Source organism: Ochotona princeps, chromosome 27 (assembly GCF_030435755.1).
Source record: "Ochotona princeps isolate mOchPri1 chromosome 27, mOchPri1.hap1, whole genome shotgun sequence".
NCBI lineage: Eukaryota > Metazoa > Chordata > Mammalia > Lagomorpha > Ochotonidae > Ochotona > Ochotona princeps.
In genome coordinates this window covers 5,484,119-5,501,207 of record NC_080858.1, presented here as the reverse complement: position 1 = coordinate 5,501,207, position 17,089 = coordinate 5,484,119, and the positions used below count along the sequence as shown (strand labels likewise).

General features: G+C 51.6%; 1 protein-coding gene across 4 annotated transcripts in view; it reads right to left on the bottom strand.

The window, feature by feature from the left end:
* Nucleotides 1–423, bottom strand: part of CAPRIN2 (caprin family member 2) — a 46,436-nt gene extending 46,013 nt beyond the window's left edge. For 3 of the 4 annotated variants that reach the window (XM_058655997.1, XM_058655998.1, XM_058655999.1), the window contains exon 1: nt 220–423. The gene's annotated coding sequence lies outside the window, so the exon portion shown is untranslated. The remainder of the gene's footprint in view (nt 1–219) is intronic. The other variant, XM_058655996.1, reaches the window with a different exon arrangement.
* Nucleotides 424–17,089: the final 16,666 nt, after the last annotated feature.

Sequence of the window (17,089 nt, the reverse complement as noted above, 5' to 3'; positions counted from 1 at the left end):
TGCCAGCGCCCCCACGTTCACTCTCCGAGGTATCCCTGGACTAACCCAGAACGCCCCAAAACCAGCCCGCAGTAGGGTTACCTCCCAGCGCCCCTGCGTCCCGCAGCACGCAGCTCGCTCTCCACGAGCATCCGCGGCGCCTCGCCTCGCCCAGCGCTCCGAGAGCACCGACCCGCCGCGCCCTGCCAAGCCCCTCCGCACCGCCGCGCCCCACTTCACCTCTCCTGGCCGCCGCAGCCCGGGCCCGCCTCCGAAGGCCAGCGGGAGCCAGGAGAGCTGCGGAGGTGGCCCCGCGCCACCCCGCACCGCGTCTCCGCCTCCCGGCCGCTCCCGCCGCTCCCACCGCCCCGCTCCAGGCCGCGCGTCTGCGGCGCCGGGCGCTCCGCCGACCCCGCCGCGCGTGCCCAAGCCCGCCCTCGCCGCCGCGCGGGGCACATATAGGCGCGCCCGCGCGGCGCTCCGCCCTCTTCCGGCCTGCTCCCCCGCGCAGCTGGGGCGGAGGCGCTGCGGTAGTGGATGCGTCCGCTGCAACCGAGCGCTGTGTCCCCGCCAGGTGCGCCCCAGGGATGGGGAGCCGGGGGAAGGGAAGCCCCTGCGGCCGGTCCTGCCCGGCTGCCCGGAGCGCGCTCGCCGCGCCACCTGGAGTAGGTGCCTTTCAATCGAGTAGACGCAGCCTGGGGCGCTGGTGGACCAAGTGGGCGCTGCTGCCTCCGGGAAAGCGTTGGTCAGGGGAGGATGGGGAAGACCCTCCACTCCTCACCAGGGACTCTGCTTGTAGGAGCGGCGCGCCGCGAGTCAGCAGAGCCACATCAGAGGAGGTGACTCTGCACCCTTCCAGAACGGGCTGCGTCCTTGTAGACTGTGTCATTCGCTGCTGTGGAAGATGGACAAGAGGGCACTGGGAGAAAACGCCGGCAAAAAAAGCTAAGGCTGAAAACACTCAAGAGTGTCAGGAGAGGGTGGCATTTCTTTCACCAAAAGAACATTAGCTGTTAAAAGCAGTCAATACCTCACTCTCCAGTGTGCCCAGACATTTCATCACCCGGAGTTGTTTTTTGGGTAGACCCTGTTCATGGACTCTAAAAAAAAAGAAGATAAAGACTAGAAAGAGCTGTGGCTGGGCCAGGGCAAGCTCAGCAACCAGCAGCTTCCTCCAGATCTCCCTCAGGGGCACAGGGGTACAAGCCCTTGGAGCATCCTCTGCTGTTCTCCCAGGAGTATCGGCAGGGAGCTGACTGCAGGGGAAACAGCCAGGATTTGAAGCAGTACCCATACAGGGCATCCACCTGGCAGGCTGCAGCTTGACCCACTGGGACACCACCCCTTGCACCCCACACCATACCCCACACCACCCCATTGCTGGTTTCTTCACCAGGCTGGTGAAAGTGCCTACCCTCCTGGCTTGCACAACATATGCAGTTCCGTGCTGTGAGAGCGGCAGCCACAATCGAGGGATCCAGACATGTAGCTACTGTACCTGTCCTGGTGAGAAGGACCTCTGTGGAGAACAGACTGTTGGGGTGTCTTGTGGCGGGTGGCACATCAACGGCAGCCGATGGTCCACAGGCCGCCTGCGGGAGAAAGAGTCTTGAATCCAGGATGATCCCTGGAGGAGGGTTGAACCATTCCCTGGTGAACGAGAGGGCAGCAGCGTCTGGCAGGGGGCTGTGGAGCCTAATTCCTGCCCCAAATGCACACGACAGGGATGCCTGACCCCTCAAGTGTTTCCTAGGGGGCCCTGAGGAAGGGAAGGGGTCGTCGTGAGCCCCTGCTTGGAGATGGCGTGGGAGGCCACGCTGGACAGAGTTGTGGCAAGAGGAGACCTGTGGCCCTCATGGACAGACAGAGACACACACACAGAGACACATGCCCAGGCCCTATAGGAGAGAAAGACAGTGGGCAGGCAGGCAGGAGGGCAGAGACAGACTCCAGCATCTGGGAAAGGGGGTTGTGACAGCACCACCGGGAGGAGCAAGCAAGCAGCCCATTGTGATGAGGCCACAGCCATGCACGTGGGCTTGAGCTGTGGAGCGACTAGGTAGGAAAGTGTCCTGTGAAAACTGATGAGCTGGGCCTGACGGAGTGGCCTAGCGGCTAAAGTCCTCGCCTTGAAAGCCCGGGATCCCATATGGGTGCCGGTTCTGATCCCGGCAGCTCCACTTCCCATCCAGCTCCCTGCTTGTGTCCTGGGAAAGTAGTCGAGGACAGCCCAAGGATTTGGGACCCTGCACCCGGCGTGGGAGACCCGGAAGAGGTTCCAGGTTCCTGGCTTCGTATCAGCGCGCACCGGCAGTTGCGGCTCACTTGGGGAGTGAAACATCGGAGGGAGGATCTTCCTCTCTGTCTCTCCTCCTCTCTGTATATCTGACTTTGTAATAAAATAAATAAATCTTTTAAAAAAAAAAAAAAAGAAAGAAAAAAACTGATGAGCTGGGCCTGTCAGCGTGGCCTAGCAGCTAAAGTCCTCGCCTTGAACACGCCGGGATCCCATGTGGGCGCTGGTTCTAGTCCCAGCAGCTCCACTTCCCATCCAGCTCCCTGCTTGTGGCCTGGGAAAGCAACTGAGGACGGCCCAAAGCCTTGGGACCCTGCACCCGTGTGGGAGACCCGAAAAAGGTTCCTGATTCCTGGCTTCAGATCGGCGCACACCGGCCATTGCGGCTCACTTGGGGGGTAACTCATCGGACGGAAGATCTTCCTCTCTGTCTCTCCTCCTCTTTGTATATCTGACTTTGTAATGGAAATAAATAAATCTTTAAAAAAAAATGTAACACTGGGCCCGGCGGCGTGGCCTAGCGGCTAAAGTCCTCGCCTTGAACGCCCCGGGATCCTATATGGGCGCCGGTTCTAATCCCAGCAGCTCCATTTCCCATCCAGCTCCCTGCTTGTGGCCTGGGAAAGCACTCGAGGACGGCCCAATGCATTTGGACCCTGCACCCGCGTGGGAGACCCTGAAGAGGTTCCTGGTTCCCGGCTTCGGATTGGCTCACATCGGCCCGTTGCGGCTCACTTGGGGAGTGAATCATCGGACGGAAGATCTTCCTCTCTGTCTCTCCTCCTCTGTGTATATCTGGCTGTAATAAAATGAATAAATCTTTAAAAAAAAATGTAACACTGCTATTGGTACAAATGTCAAAACATCACTAAAGTCTAAATCTTATTGCATCATTGTTCACAGTTATCCTAATGACCAAGGCCTAGGGGCCTAAACAGGACAAGTGTGTGTAAAGTCCTACAGGTAGTTCCACAGTGTGCCATGTAAAATAAATACTTTCTTGATTGATAGCTTAATAATTATAACAATGAATGCTTCATCTTCTAGGTTCCGACTAAAAGCATTTTTAACTTGAGTTACTAAGAGCAAGATATAATTCTAAATAACTGAGAAGAATGGAGAAAACGAAGACCCCGTTTAAAAGTCTGGCCAAATTCACACACCCATGACTTTGAGGTTAACCTCTCTGGATACAGTAGCTACTCCTTGCTATCTGCCACTCTCCCAGTCCCTGGGGATATTAGATACCTCCCGGCTGCATTTTAACTGTGGATGGCAGAGTCCCACAGGAGAACTTGAAGGTCAGACAAAGAGGAGCCTGTCCTGTGACTCTTGTTCATAGTCAAATCTAGAACAGTCTCACAGCTGAATGTTCGGGGGTTAGGGGGGAGGCTATATGCTTTGCACCTGGACAGGGCAAGACAGCGGATCTAGTTCATGAAGGAGTCAAGGACACATTTTTGGACCAGTGATGTGGCATACTTAGAACACGGGTTATGCCGATTGTAGCCTGAGCCAATGATGAAATTGAGCTGGGATTTCAGTACATTGCTCATGAACTTACTCAGCCCTTAACTGACCAGGCAACACCTAGCTCCTGGGTCGTGTAGATCAGTTAACAGATCCTAAATAATCCACAAAGTGCAACGATTCTGGGTAATTTCATGAAGATTTGCTTCCCAGTGTCAGTTGTAAACATGAATCAAGAAAGGGGCCTAATGCAGTAACCTAGTGGCTAAAGTTCTCCCCTTGCAAGCGCCGGGATTCCATATGGGCACTGGTTCGTATCCCTTCCCTTCTAGCTCCCTGCTTGTGGCCTGGGAGGGCAGTCGAGCATGGCCCAAAGCCTAGGGACCCTGCACTCACGTGGGAGACCCGGAAGAAGCTCCTGGCTCCTGGCTTCAGATCAACACAGCTGTGGCCGTTGCTGCCACTTGGGAAGTGAACCAGTAGATCTCTGGCTCTCCTTATTTCTGTAAATCTTCCTTTCCAATAAAAATAAATAAATCTTAAAAAAAAAAAAAAACAAACAAAAAAAAAAACAAGGAAAAATGTAAAAAAGCAATGGGATTTCATACCCCAGAAAGATGAGTGTCTCGAGCACTCGTAACTCTCATGGGAAAATGGACCACAACATACAACAGCACCGTGTCCTCTGCCTGCGGCTGCTGGAGCTACTTCCCTGGGAAGCACAGGGCCCATCCCCCCAGTCTCCTTAGTTGGGGTTTTGTTTGTTTCTCTCCTCGGCTCCTCCACCACCTTCTTCCCTAACACCTGCCTGCGCCCCGACTGCCTGTGAGGCACTGTTCATGGAGAGCTGCCTGCAAGATTAGCAAGGAATTGGGCCCGGCGGCTAAAGTCCTCGCCTTGAAAGCCCCGGGATCCCATATGGGCGCTGGTTCTAATCCCAGCAGCTCCACTTCCCATCCAGCTCCCTGCTTGTGTCCTGGGAAAGCAGTTGAGGACGGCCCAATGCACTGGGACCCTGCACCCATGTGGGAAACCCGGAAGAGGTTCCTGGTTCCCGGCATCGGATCGGCGTGCACCGGCCATTGCGGCTCACTTGGGGAGTGAAACATCAGATGGAAGATCTTCCTCTCTGTCTCTCCTCCTCTCTGTATATCCGGCTTTCCAATAATAATAAATCTTTAAAAAAAAAAAAAGATTAGCAAGGAATTACCGCGTTTGAAGTGTAATGTTTTTACAGTCCGTAACACAGGAAGAAGTAAAAGCTTGTCCTGTTCAAGACAATCCTGTAGGAATGTTCTGGCCTCGGTGCAGATCACCAGGAGGTTGGCTAAGGTGATTGGTGAGCCTGCATTCAATTAGAACCCAACCCCTCCCTCTCCAGCAGCTGGCTTCTCTTTCCCTCCAGGAGTGCCAGTCCCAGGGAGGCCTTCCTACATTGCTGGTGGCCAACTTCCTTCAAGTTTGTGCCCTAGGGGAATCATACTTGCCACAATCATTAGAATTTAGCTTGCAATTCACAGGTAGCTTTTGAAAACCTCCTCTCAGTATCTTCTTTAAGTCTTACGAACAACATCGTAAGCTATTATTACAATTACTGTTATTTTGTTTTAAAGAGAATAAAACTAGGCACAGAGAGGGGAAAAAATAGAAATGTAATGTTTTTAAAAACATTATCCAGAATCAGTGAGGGAATAATTCGTTGATTTGTTCAGCGACTATTGACGGGGCACCTGCTGAGTGCTGGGGGACAGGGAGATAACGGTGAGGCAGCCTAACAACTGACCTCTGGAACAGAGTAGGAACTCAGTACAACCTGCAGGTGTACATGAAAAAAAAAAATACTAATAAAGACAAGTACAGACTTTCAGTGGGTGGCTTCATTTCTGTAAAAGCAGGCTTCACTTTCCTTGAAGAAAGGAAATCGGCATTGCCCAGCAAGCACACACTTCCTGCAGTGAGAAGCATGCTACGGTCACTTGACATCGTGTAACTGCGTGCTATTGAACCTGGAGCGATGAGTTCGCGAAGGACAGGCGAGCTGGCGGCGTGAAGCAGGAGGTGCCGGAAGCTGTCCTGGACCTTCACTCGCAAATGATGGAAACCTGGTTTTAGGACATCTTGTTCAGAAGAGCAGTGACTCTGAAAAACGCAGTGTCCCGAGGAACAGGGAACCGAAGGCAGCTGGAAAAACTGCCCTCCTCAGAATGTGCCCAACAAAGCAGACGATAAAACACGTGGTTGGGAGACGCAGCTGGAGTCCTGTGCTCCTGGCCTTAAGTGATCCAGCCTGACCGTCGTGGCCATGTGTGGAGTGAAACAGTGGACGGAGGATTTTTCTCTCCGTGTCTCCTTCCCAACCCCCCATTCTGCCTTTCAGATAAATAAGTCATTTTTTTTAAGATTTATTTTTACTATGAAGTTGGATATACAGAGAGGAGGAGAGATAGCGAGGAAGATCTTCCATCCGATGATTCACTCCCCAAGTGACCGCAACGGCCGATGCTGAAGCCAGCAGCCAGGAACCTCCTCCAGGTCTCCCACACAGGTGCGGGGTTCCAAGGCTTTGGGCCGTCCTAGACTGCTTTCCCAGACCACAAGCAGGGAGCTGGATGGGAAGTGGAGCTGCCGGGATTAGAACCGGCGCCCATATGGGATCCCGAGCATGTTTAAGGCGAGGACTTTAACCACTAGGCCACGCCGCTGGGCCCAAATAAATCATTTTTTAAAATATATTGTATCTTCACAGACTTTTAGATTCAATCTCTTCAAATACTTAAGGAGAAAGTGTTCTTGAAACAGCTAAGAGTTATAGACCTGTGAGAGGAAAAACAATAATAATGATAGCTTAGAGCCTTTTTCACAGAACCCTTAGGAGCCAGCACCACAGCACAGCACAGCACAGCACACCAACCTGTTTTCGGCAGTGCCATCGTCCCATAGGAGCCCCAGATCTTCACCTGCCAGCTTCACTTTGTGCCAATTCCCAGCTAACGTGCCTGAGAAAGAAGCAGGAGATAGCCCATGTGTTTTGGCCCCTGCGACCATGTGGGAGACCTCCATGAAGCAGCTGGCTCCTGGCTCCAGCCTGATCCAGTTCTGACCACTGTGGCCTCTTGGACAGTGAACCAACAGATGGAAGGGCTCTCTTTCTCTCCCTCCCCTTCCCCTGCCCCCCCCCCCACATTTTCTCTGCAATTTTCAAATAAACAAAAAAATCAAAAAAAAAAAAAAAAAAAAAAAAAGACAATTACGGGCCTGGCGGCGTCCCCTGCAATGTGCCAGGGACAGCAGCAGCAGATGCAACATGTGCTTGAGCCCCTGTGCCCACACGGGAGACTGAGACAGGGTGTGGCCTCCAGGCTTTGGCCTGGCACAGCCCCATCATCCATCACAGTCACTGGGGAGCGAACCAGCAGACAAAAAGCCCTCTCTCCCTCTGTCCCTCTGCCTTCCAAATACATAAATCAATCCTAAATAAATAAAATGGGCTAAAAATCCACAGAACTGCTTTGATGGCTAAGTGAGCTGAAAGACGAAGTATTTAGCCTACTTCCAAGAATGATAGTCATCAATAATTGGTAGTGTTTCTTAGAAACATTGTTTCCACTGCTAGAGCCATCCCCCCACTCCTGAAGACTAGTGAAGAGTCAGGGAATCCCCAACCCAGGATAGTCACTGACTGGAAGGACCAGTCAGGGACAGCAGGTGGACACTGCTTAAAGGATGCATGCCCACACCTCTTCAAGTGCGAATCCAGAGCCTGCAGGGCCCCGTGCCTGCCTCCCGCTGCTGTGCCTACCCCAACTTCATAAACAGACCCAAGGAGGCACCCTGAAGTTCATGAGCAAACCCAAGGAGGCACCCTGGAGTTCATGAGCAAACCCAAGCAGGCACCCTGAGAGTTGGCACTTGAAAGAACAGACAGGATCGCCTGCCAAAGCTACAGAAGGCATCTTTTCTCTGAACGTCTTTATCTAACCCCTATCTACCAACTTCAGTAATGGCGGTGTCCCAGCTGCTCCACATCCCATCCAGCTCCCTGCTTGTGGACCCTGCACCTGCATGGGAGACCCACAAGCTGCTGGCTCCTACCTTTGGATTGGCTCAGCTCCAACTGTTGCAGTTACTCGGGGAGTGGAGGGAAGGTCTTTCTCTCCGTCTCTCCTTCCCTCTGTAAATCTGTCTTTCTAATAAAAATCAACTCATTAAATCTTAAAAAAGAAACATCCACAACAAGAAACAAAACCACATTGAACAGATTAGCGTGCACGCTTATAGGCAAGGGAAGGGATGCGAATGGGAAACAGGGTTAATGAGGAATAAATAAATCAGGAGAGGAGCTGGCCCTGACACATAATGACGGTGCGCTAGGAATTAAGCCCTGTGACTCACCCTGCCTTTGGCATCTGAGAGCCAAAATTCAGGCAAAACCAAACGTGTAGATCAGAGATCACAGGGCATTGGCAGCTGAGGAACAGGAGTGTCACTGTCCTTCCAACTCACCTCCCCTGTGCAAACAGACACGCGGCAGTCCTCAGCGCATCTTGTGTTGTGAGCCTCCACTGTCCCAGGCACCCGTCAGGATGACAGGTCACAGGTGCTGGGGAGTACACAGAACAAGACTTTGACTTTGGGATAAAGCTGCCAATTGCTCGGCCCTTGCCAAGGCCTGAGGATCGCCGCGTACACACCCCCGGTGCACGCCCCGCCCCGTCCCCATGCACGTGGGTCTGCCTGTGTGTGAGCCAAGCCAGGTCCTCCTGACCTGTCCCAGCCAGGCCGCGGCCCCAGCACAGCTGCTGACCCTCCACGGGACACGGCTTGGCCTTCGCCACCCTCCTTTCTGGATCTCCCATTAATCCCTTTCCTGGTTAGAGGTTTCATTTACGTATTTTTACATTCCACGGGGGGTTGCACACTCTGCAACGAGCATGCACTCCGTGTGCATGGTAGTGAACATCCGTGCAGTAAGCACTGACTCAATCATGGTGATTGCGATTTCCGCTTGTTCAGGAGCTCTTCAAGCTCCTCTCCTCCAATTCCACAAATGCTACCTAACAGTGACGGTGCTCTGCAGGCATCACGCCACTCCTCCACGAACCCCAACACATTCCTGCACCTGTGTATTGGTCCCTACGGTCCAGCCTCCCACTACCCCCACTCCTCCACCCTCCTTAGCCTCTGGTCATCCCTGCAGGGCATTCAGGTCAGCATTTTTTTTTTTTATTATTAGCTCTGATATATGAGTGACAACATGCAGTACTTGTCATTCTGTGTCTGGCTTTTTTCATTTAACATAATGTCTTCAAATTCAATTCATGTCATTGCAAATGAGAGGATTTCACTTTTTTTGGCTAAATAGTATTCATCTCTCTCTCTCTCTCTCTCACACACACACACACACACACACACATTTCTTTTATAAATCTGCCTACTGCAGACACCTAACTCACTCCCACATCTTGGCTACTTAGAGAACAGAGCTGAAGTAAACACCAAGCCCCAGGATCTTTGACAAGCTGATCTCATCTCCTTTGTTACTTTCTTTTTTGAGTTTATTTTCTGCAACATCCTAAGAAAAGGCACTTTAGGGGCACGATGCTAGAGATGAAAACTTTGCTCTAACTCACAAGGACACGGCTTCTCTCTCAGAACCCCACAGCCGTCCACTTTCAGAATCATGGCTAGACAGGCCGCGCCACGATGATTCCAAGCGCTCCCCACACCGCCAGGAAGCTCCCAGGGTACTCTTTTTATTCCAGGGTTCCAGAAGTTCAAAAAGAGAAGCCTTTTTAAAAAAGGCTAAAATGGGCCTGGCAATGTTGCCTAGTGATTAAAGTCCTCGTCCTGAATGCGCTGGGATCCCATTTGGGCACCGGTTCTAATCCCGGCAGCTCCACTTCCCATCCAGCTCCCTGCTTGTGACTTGGGAAAGCAGTTGAGAATGGCTGGCCCAAAGCCTTGGGACGCTGCACCCATGTAGGAGACCTGGAAGAGGTTCCTGGCTCCTGGCTTTGGATCAGCACAGCACCGGCCGTTGTGGTCACTTGGGGAGTGAATCATTGGATGGAAGATCTTCCTCTCTGTATATCTGCCTTTCTAATAAAAATAAATAAATCTTTTTTAAAAAGGCTAAAACACCAGGTGTTATCATCATAAAGTAAATGTCCAACATTTGAGGAGGTGGACACACCTGCTCTTGCTGGATGCTGGAACACAATGTGTATACAGACAGAGCTTCTGCCCATGAACACTTCCCAGAGAGCTGTGGTACCTTGGGGTTAGGGAGACATGTCAATCAGATTCTCAGTTGTGGGATGACCAAAGAATTATTTCTCTGACAAAGTCCCACTTTCTCTCTCTCTCTCTGGAGTCCCTTACTCAGACGTTTTATCTCCAGGGCTGACTTTCTAATTTTCTTTCTTATTTGATATCGCCTTATCTTTTTTAAAAAAGATTCATTTTTTTTAAATTGCAAAGTCAGATATATATAGAGAGAAGGAGAGACAGAGAGGAAGATCCTCCATCTGCTGGTTCACTCCCCAAGTGGCTGCAAACGGCTAGAGCTGCGCTCATCTGAAGCCAGGAGCCAGGAGCTCCTCCAGGTTTTCCACATGGGTGCAGGGTCCCAAGCGTCCTCGACTGCTTTCCCAGGCCACAAGCAGGAACCTGGATGGGAAGCAGGGATGCCAGGATTAGAACCCTGGCGCCCATAAAGTATCATGGCATGTACAAGGTGAGAACTTTACCCACTAGGCCACTGTGTCGGGCCCTTGACAGAGATTTCTGTTGACAATTCATTATTTATCTGCAAGTGAAAATAGAATAATGTGTACCAGTCGAGCAGAGCCCTCAGAGCATGTCCCACACTGGGGACCCTGGAATGCAGCTTCTCCCTTTATCTCCCCGCTTACCGCAGATACAGAAAAAAAAAGAGAGAAAATATGGAAACACCCACTTTCTCTAGCCCTTGACCCTTTGTGCCCTAATCAACTATGTAAAGCTCATCAAAATTAAAAAAAAAATAGAATGTTCACTTACTAGGCATTTTGCTGCACAAGGAGGTTTGAAATGGGCCTTCGATAGAGTGGTTACAGTGCCAGCTGGGATGCCTTCCTCATATCAGCAGATATCAAGTCTCTATTCCATGTCCAACCCAGCTTCGTGCTAACATGCACCCTGGGGGGCAGCAGGGATGGGTCCCCGAGAGCTCCATGGGAGACACAGACAGACATCCTGGCTCCTGTATTTTAACTGGTCCAGTCCTAACCATTAAATTCTGCCCAGTGAGCCAAAAGTGCACCATCCAGTCTTAGCTTGTTATAGATTTGCACCGATGAATAAAAGCTGCTGTGAGGTTGATTCTGAATCGTGATCCATTGAGAAGCTGGCTGTGGTATAACTACAGATGGAGCATGGCACTCACTTTCTGAAATCACAGTAATCACAGTGATCTGTTGGATGATTCAAATGGAAAATCACAGCCCATATTCATCAATAAAAGATACTACGGAACGTCATCACTCTTGAGTCGTGTCAAAGACCAACCAAGTAATATGAAAATTAGCCTAATTGGAAATATTGTGAAATTATTTTCAGCACCATAGGTTAAATTAAGAAGCTGCTTTGAGTGCGATGTGCCTAATGAAAATAAGCAAATTAGTAGGGTTGGTTACATCTGCGCAGATACTTTATGAATCACTTATTTTCGAGTACTGTCGCCACACTCAGGAGCGGCCCATTTCCCAAGGGCTTAGAGTTCAAGTGGAAAGAAAATGGTTTATACAGATAATTTCAAGAACTTGTTTAAAAAAAAAAATCTCTCAGGTTGTTTCCTCTTTGAGAGTTAAAAAAATATGGTCCAGTATCTGGTCATCTGCCCAGCACGTATTCAGTAAGTATGTATAGAGAGAATAAAGATGGGCAGTGGCAATTGTTGAAGACATTTGAAAGGCAGATTGACAAACAGGTGGGCAGAGAGGAAGGAGAGGAGCTAGAGAACAGAAATGCCTTACAGCCCAGTGGTTCACTTCCCAAATGGTGGCAATGGTCTAGGCTGGGCGGAAGCTGGCCGCTGGAACTCCAGCTGGGGCCCCAGCCAGGAGAGGCCACCCTCCATTGCGTGCCATCACCCACTGCATTTCCAAGTGCTTCAGCAGGAAGCCGGACAGGAAGCAAAGCAGCCAGGAGTCTGGTGCTCACAGGGAATGGTGGTATCACCAGCAGTTAACCTGCTGTGGGGCGCTGGGCATTTGGTACGGTGCCTAAGTCACTGCTCGGGGTCCTTCATCCCTCATCAGAGTGCCTGGTTCAAGTCCCAGCTACGTGGCTTCCTAACCAGCTTTCCACCAAGGAGCACCCTGGGAGGCAGCAGCTGACAGCTCAAGTGCTTGTGTCCCCGACGCTCACATGGGAGACCCAGATCAAGTTCTTGGCTCCTGTCCTTAGCTGGGCCTCATCCTAACTGTAGACATTTGCGGAGGCGGGGGGGTGAATCAGCAGAAACTCTGTGTGTGTATGTGTGTCTGTCTGTCTTTCAAAAAAGAAAGAACATAGGAATTTCAGAAGCAACCAGCAGGGAAAAGCTTATCCCCTCACCTTGCAGAAGCCTGGGTGCTGCACGGGAACACGTTAATTATCGGCTGCGGCCCCTTCACCTAGGATGGGCTCATTTTCCAAATCTCTTCTGCCGATTCAGTCCTGTCGCTAGAAGTCCAGGCCCAGCCCCTCCACAGCGCATCCACGCCAGGCAGTGCAACCAGCTCCGCCAGGACACAGCTCAAGTCTCTGCTCCCACCAACCTCAGCAGTCTGACCTCTCTGTGTCTCTCGCAACCTCGTTTGCGAGGCCACAGCATCTCCCAAAGTGCGTTGCAGGGATTGAATGATAGAAGACAAGTAAGGCATTTAAAACTCAGCACCTGGGGCCAGTCCAGTCGCATAGTAGGTAAAGCTGGCTGCTCCACTTCTGAGCCAGCTCCCTGCTACTGCACCTGGGGAGGCAGTGGGGGACGGCCCTGTAACCGTATGGGAAGCCCAGAGGCTCCGAGTTCAGCCATTGCTGCCACCTGCAGAATGAACCTGTAGATGGAAGATTTCCTGTTTTCTCTCTCCCTCTCCTTTTCCCTCTGTAACTCCACCTTCCAAATAAGTGTTTTAAAGAACAATAGAATAGTTCCCCTGCCTGCGGTCAGCAGCTCCTTACACAGCTCCCGGGGAGCACCCAGTGCTGGGTCACCAGCCATTGTGTAATCTCATCTCCAGCAACATGGGCAGGGAACAATGATTTGCTCTGACACAGTATGGTGCAGGTGATGTCTAATGTCTTAGCGCGATGTGACTGGACTCAGGGATGCCCGGAGAGCCAGGGAAACACTGTTCTGGCTGTGTCTTTACAGGTGTTCCCGGAAGAGTCTAGAACGTCAATCAGTCGTCCGCATCCCTCAGTACAGGTGGTCACCCTCCCGTCCATGGGCAGAGAGAAGGGCCCATAGGCTCGCTGCTACGGGTAGAACATCTTGCTGCCCCAGACTTGTGTACCTGGAGCTGGAGCCTGGGCTGTGAAGGAGGCCATGTCATGGCAGGCCTCCTGCTTTAAGCAAAGTGCTTAGTGGAGGTTACAATGGGGTGGGATACACACAGCAGCCAAAATGCTACATGTAACTACGTGAAATGTCTGGATGGGTCCCAGCTCTGCTTCCAATTCCAGCGTCCTGGTCCTGTGCACCATGGCAGACAGCATGGGATGGCTCAAGTGCACGGCCCCTACCTCCCTTGTGCGAGACCCAAGGGCCACTTTTGGCTCCTGATCCCGGCCTGCCTAAGCCCTGGCTGCTGTAGGCATTCCAGAAGTGAACCAGTCTCTCTCCATCTCTGTCTTTCAAATAAAATAAAAATTAGAAAAATGCCAGGCCTGGTGTGGTAGCCTAGTCGTTAAATCCTCGCCTTACATGCACCAGGATCCCATATAGGTGTTGGTTCATATCCCAGTTGCTCTACTTCCCATCCAGCTCCCTGTTTGTGGCCTGGGAAAGCAGTAGAGGACAGCCCAAAGCCTTGGGACCTGCATCTGTGTGGGAGACCTGGAAGAGGCTCCTGGCTTTGGATCGGCTCAGCTCTGGCCATTGCGGCCACTTGGGGAGTGAACCAGCAGAAGGTGGATCTGTCTCACCTTCACACTGTAAATCTGCCTTTCCAATAAATATAAATAAAACTTTTTTAAAAATTAGAAAATGTTAAAACTTGAAGATTAAAATATGTATTTACTTATTTCATCCGAAAGGCAGAACGACAAAGACGTTCCTTCTACAAGTTCACTTACCTAATGCCTGGAAGAGCCAGGGCTGGTCCAGATGGAAACCCGGAGCCCGACGTTTCACGTGCGACGAGCGCCACCTGGTGGCCACCTATGCGCATGGCAACTGTAGACTTTGGTTTTAAAGATGTATTTATTTACTTTAAGATCTGAGTTATAGAAAGGGCTCGACAGAGATGTCCCAACTGCTGGGTCTACTCCCCAAATGGCTACAATGGTGGAGGCTGAGCCAGATCGAAACCATCTGGATCTCTCATGTGGGTGCAGGAGTCCTGCCTTGCCAGTATTATATGGAGTTAGATCAAAAGTGGAGCAGTTGGGACTTGAACCAGCACCCATTTGGGACAGTTATGCCACAACACTGCCCTATGGAAGGCTGTCCTTCTAGCATATTTGTTAGATGGTCCGTGCCAAAGATGAGAAGAACCAAGGGTGGAATGAAGTGCTAGGTACATAGCGCAGGCCATGCCCAGCCCTGCTGGGCACTGGGGCAGAGTCCGTGGCCTCATAGAGCAGAGAGCCAATCTCCTAACCTATGTCTGCGGGAACCACCGTGAGTAGACATCATCCTTCCGGTCCCTGCTTGCCTGACCAAGAGGGGGTGTGGTGCTGGAGGTTCAAGTCTGAAGACACCTGCTGGCAGAGGCATGGGTGACCCTGGAGGGCTAGGCTGGCAAAGCCCCCCTAGGACCTAAGCACGTCCCACAAGGACCACCTCCTCCACACCACCTGCTAGCTTAGGCCTTAAAGGGCCAGCACACTCAGCTGCTCTGCTTCCCATCCAGCTCCCTGCAGGTGCGCTGGGAAAGCAGCAGAGGATGGAGCAAGTGTTTGGGCCCCTGCACCCTCATGAGAGACCAAGTCCCAGCCTTCCGGCTTAGGCATGGGCCAGCCCTGGGCATGCTGGGCATTTAGGATAGCATAACTCATACATTTTTAAAATAAATTTTATTTTCAAGGCAGAGAAAGACACAGACCAACCTTCCACTTGCTCGTTCTCCCACACATCAACAAAGCTGGAAGCTTGGCGCTCCATCCAGGTATCCTGCACGGGCGGCAGGGACCCAGGTATCAGACATCACTGACTGCCTCCCAAGTGACAAGAAGCTAGGATTGGAAGTGGAACCAGGATCAAACCCAGGTTCTCCCAGATGGAGCGCGGGGAGGCGGTTGTTCCAAGTGGCTTTTTTCCTAATGAATATATTTATTCACACTTGGCACGTAATTGTACATATCTCAGGGCTGTGTGTCTGGACCTGTAATGACCAGATGAGACAGCACAGCCCTCGGCTCAAGCATTCCCCACTTGTGGCGGGCTCACTCCGGATCCTATCAGCTATTCCAAGACACAGCGAAGCAGTTTCCATCCGGGAGCTCTCTGCGCTGCGCGTCACTATAGGTCACGCCCCTCACTAGTGGGTGGGAGATCTTCGTCTCTCTCTGTAAATCTGCCTTCCCAATAAAAATAAGATCTTTTTCAAAAAATAGTCTTTTGGGGATTGGCACGGTAGCATAGTGGTTAAGGTCCTCGCTTTGCACGTGCCAGGATCTCATATGGGCGCCGGTTCTAATCCTGGCAGCCCCACTTCCTATCCAGCTCCCTGCGTGTGGCCTGGGAAAGCAGTCGAGGACGGGTCAAAGTCTTGAGACCCTGCACCCCTGTGGGAGACCCCGAGGAAGCTCCTGATCGGCTTAGCTCCAGCCATTGCAGTCACTTGGGGAGTGGGTCAACAGAAGGAGGATCTTTCTTTATCTCTTTATCCAAAAAAGAATGGCAGATAAACCTTAAGTAAAAGACAGACCTGGGTGGAGTTTCTAGCTCTCTGATTGGGCCTGGCTCAGCTGGTTCGTTTGCAGAGTGAACCAGTTGCTGATGGAAGCTGTTTCCTAATAAAATCAGTAAATAACCAAGAGGAAAGCCTGAAACCATGGTGTTGTACCAGCTACTCCAAGAAAACAATGAATGACTGTCCCACGTGCTGGGAGAGGCTGCAGGAGAAAGCCTTGGGCGTAGGTATCCCCGAGGGGTGCCACCAGGACCTAGGTGTGACGGGGGCCAGGAATCCACCCTGCACACACAGAATTGTTAGGGTTCCCCTTCTCTCTGTCAGGGACTGACTTGAAGAACCCGATTTCTGAGCCTTCCTTTTTAAGATTGAAATATAAAACAAGACTGAAATGCAAACCCATCCTTGGCAGCTGCAAAAACCCCACGCCTGGATGAGGCGAGTCTACATAAACAATGGATGGGATGGGGACACGTAGCAGTCCTAGACCCTAACAGGAAGTTGGGGTTGTTCCAGAACCTTCTCTCAACAATGAGTAAATTCTTCCCCATTTACGTTTGCCACTCAGTCTGCCTAGGACTCCCTCCTCAAGGTAGAGTCAGAGCCATTTCTACCCAGGATTCTCAGCATCTGATACCAAACACTCGTGATTACAACGAGTAACCCAACTTCAGCGCTGGAGGAATTGCTCAGGTCCTTTTGGGAACATGAGCCGCAGAATTAGTGATCTTTGCTGCAGCTCACCCAACATCACAGGGCAGCTAGGCGGAGTCGGACGTTGGCTAACTGCCCTGTCGTTGCCTAGGCCCAGCCCAGCGGGCAACCACTTCTGGCTGTCCTGATTCACCTTTCTATAAAAGGCAAAAAGCCATAGCTTGTAGTAGCATCAGAATTCAAAGCCTTGTGCATGGCCTGTCGTTTTCGGCCACCAGGAGGGGGCCAGGCGCTCACTTCCGGGCAAGGAGGATGTCATTAGGACAGTCCTCCTGCAGCAGGGACCACGTTGCTGAGCCAGAGTGACAGACCCAGAACCCCAGAAGCAGGTTATCTTGTTACACAGCCTCCCCACACTGCACTCCCATCTTCGGGGCTGCAGCTTTGACCCTGCAAGGCTGCTTAAAGGGCTTGAATAAAGTGCCTAGCATTTCGGCTCTGGAGGGCAAGAGGCCAGGGAGAAGCTGGGGAGAAGCTGCCTCCCCACCACCCCCCTATTGGCATCCACTCCTATCTGGAAGCTTCTCCA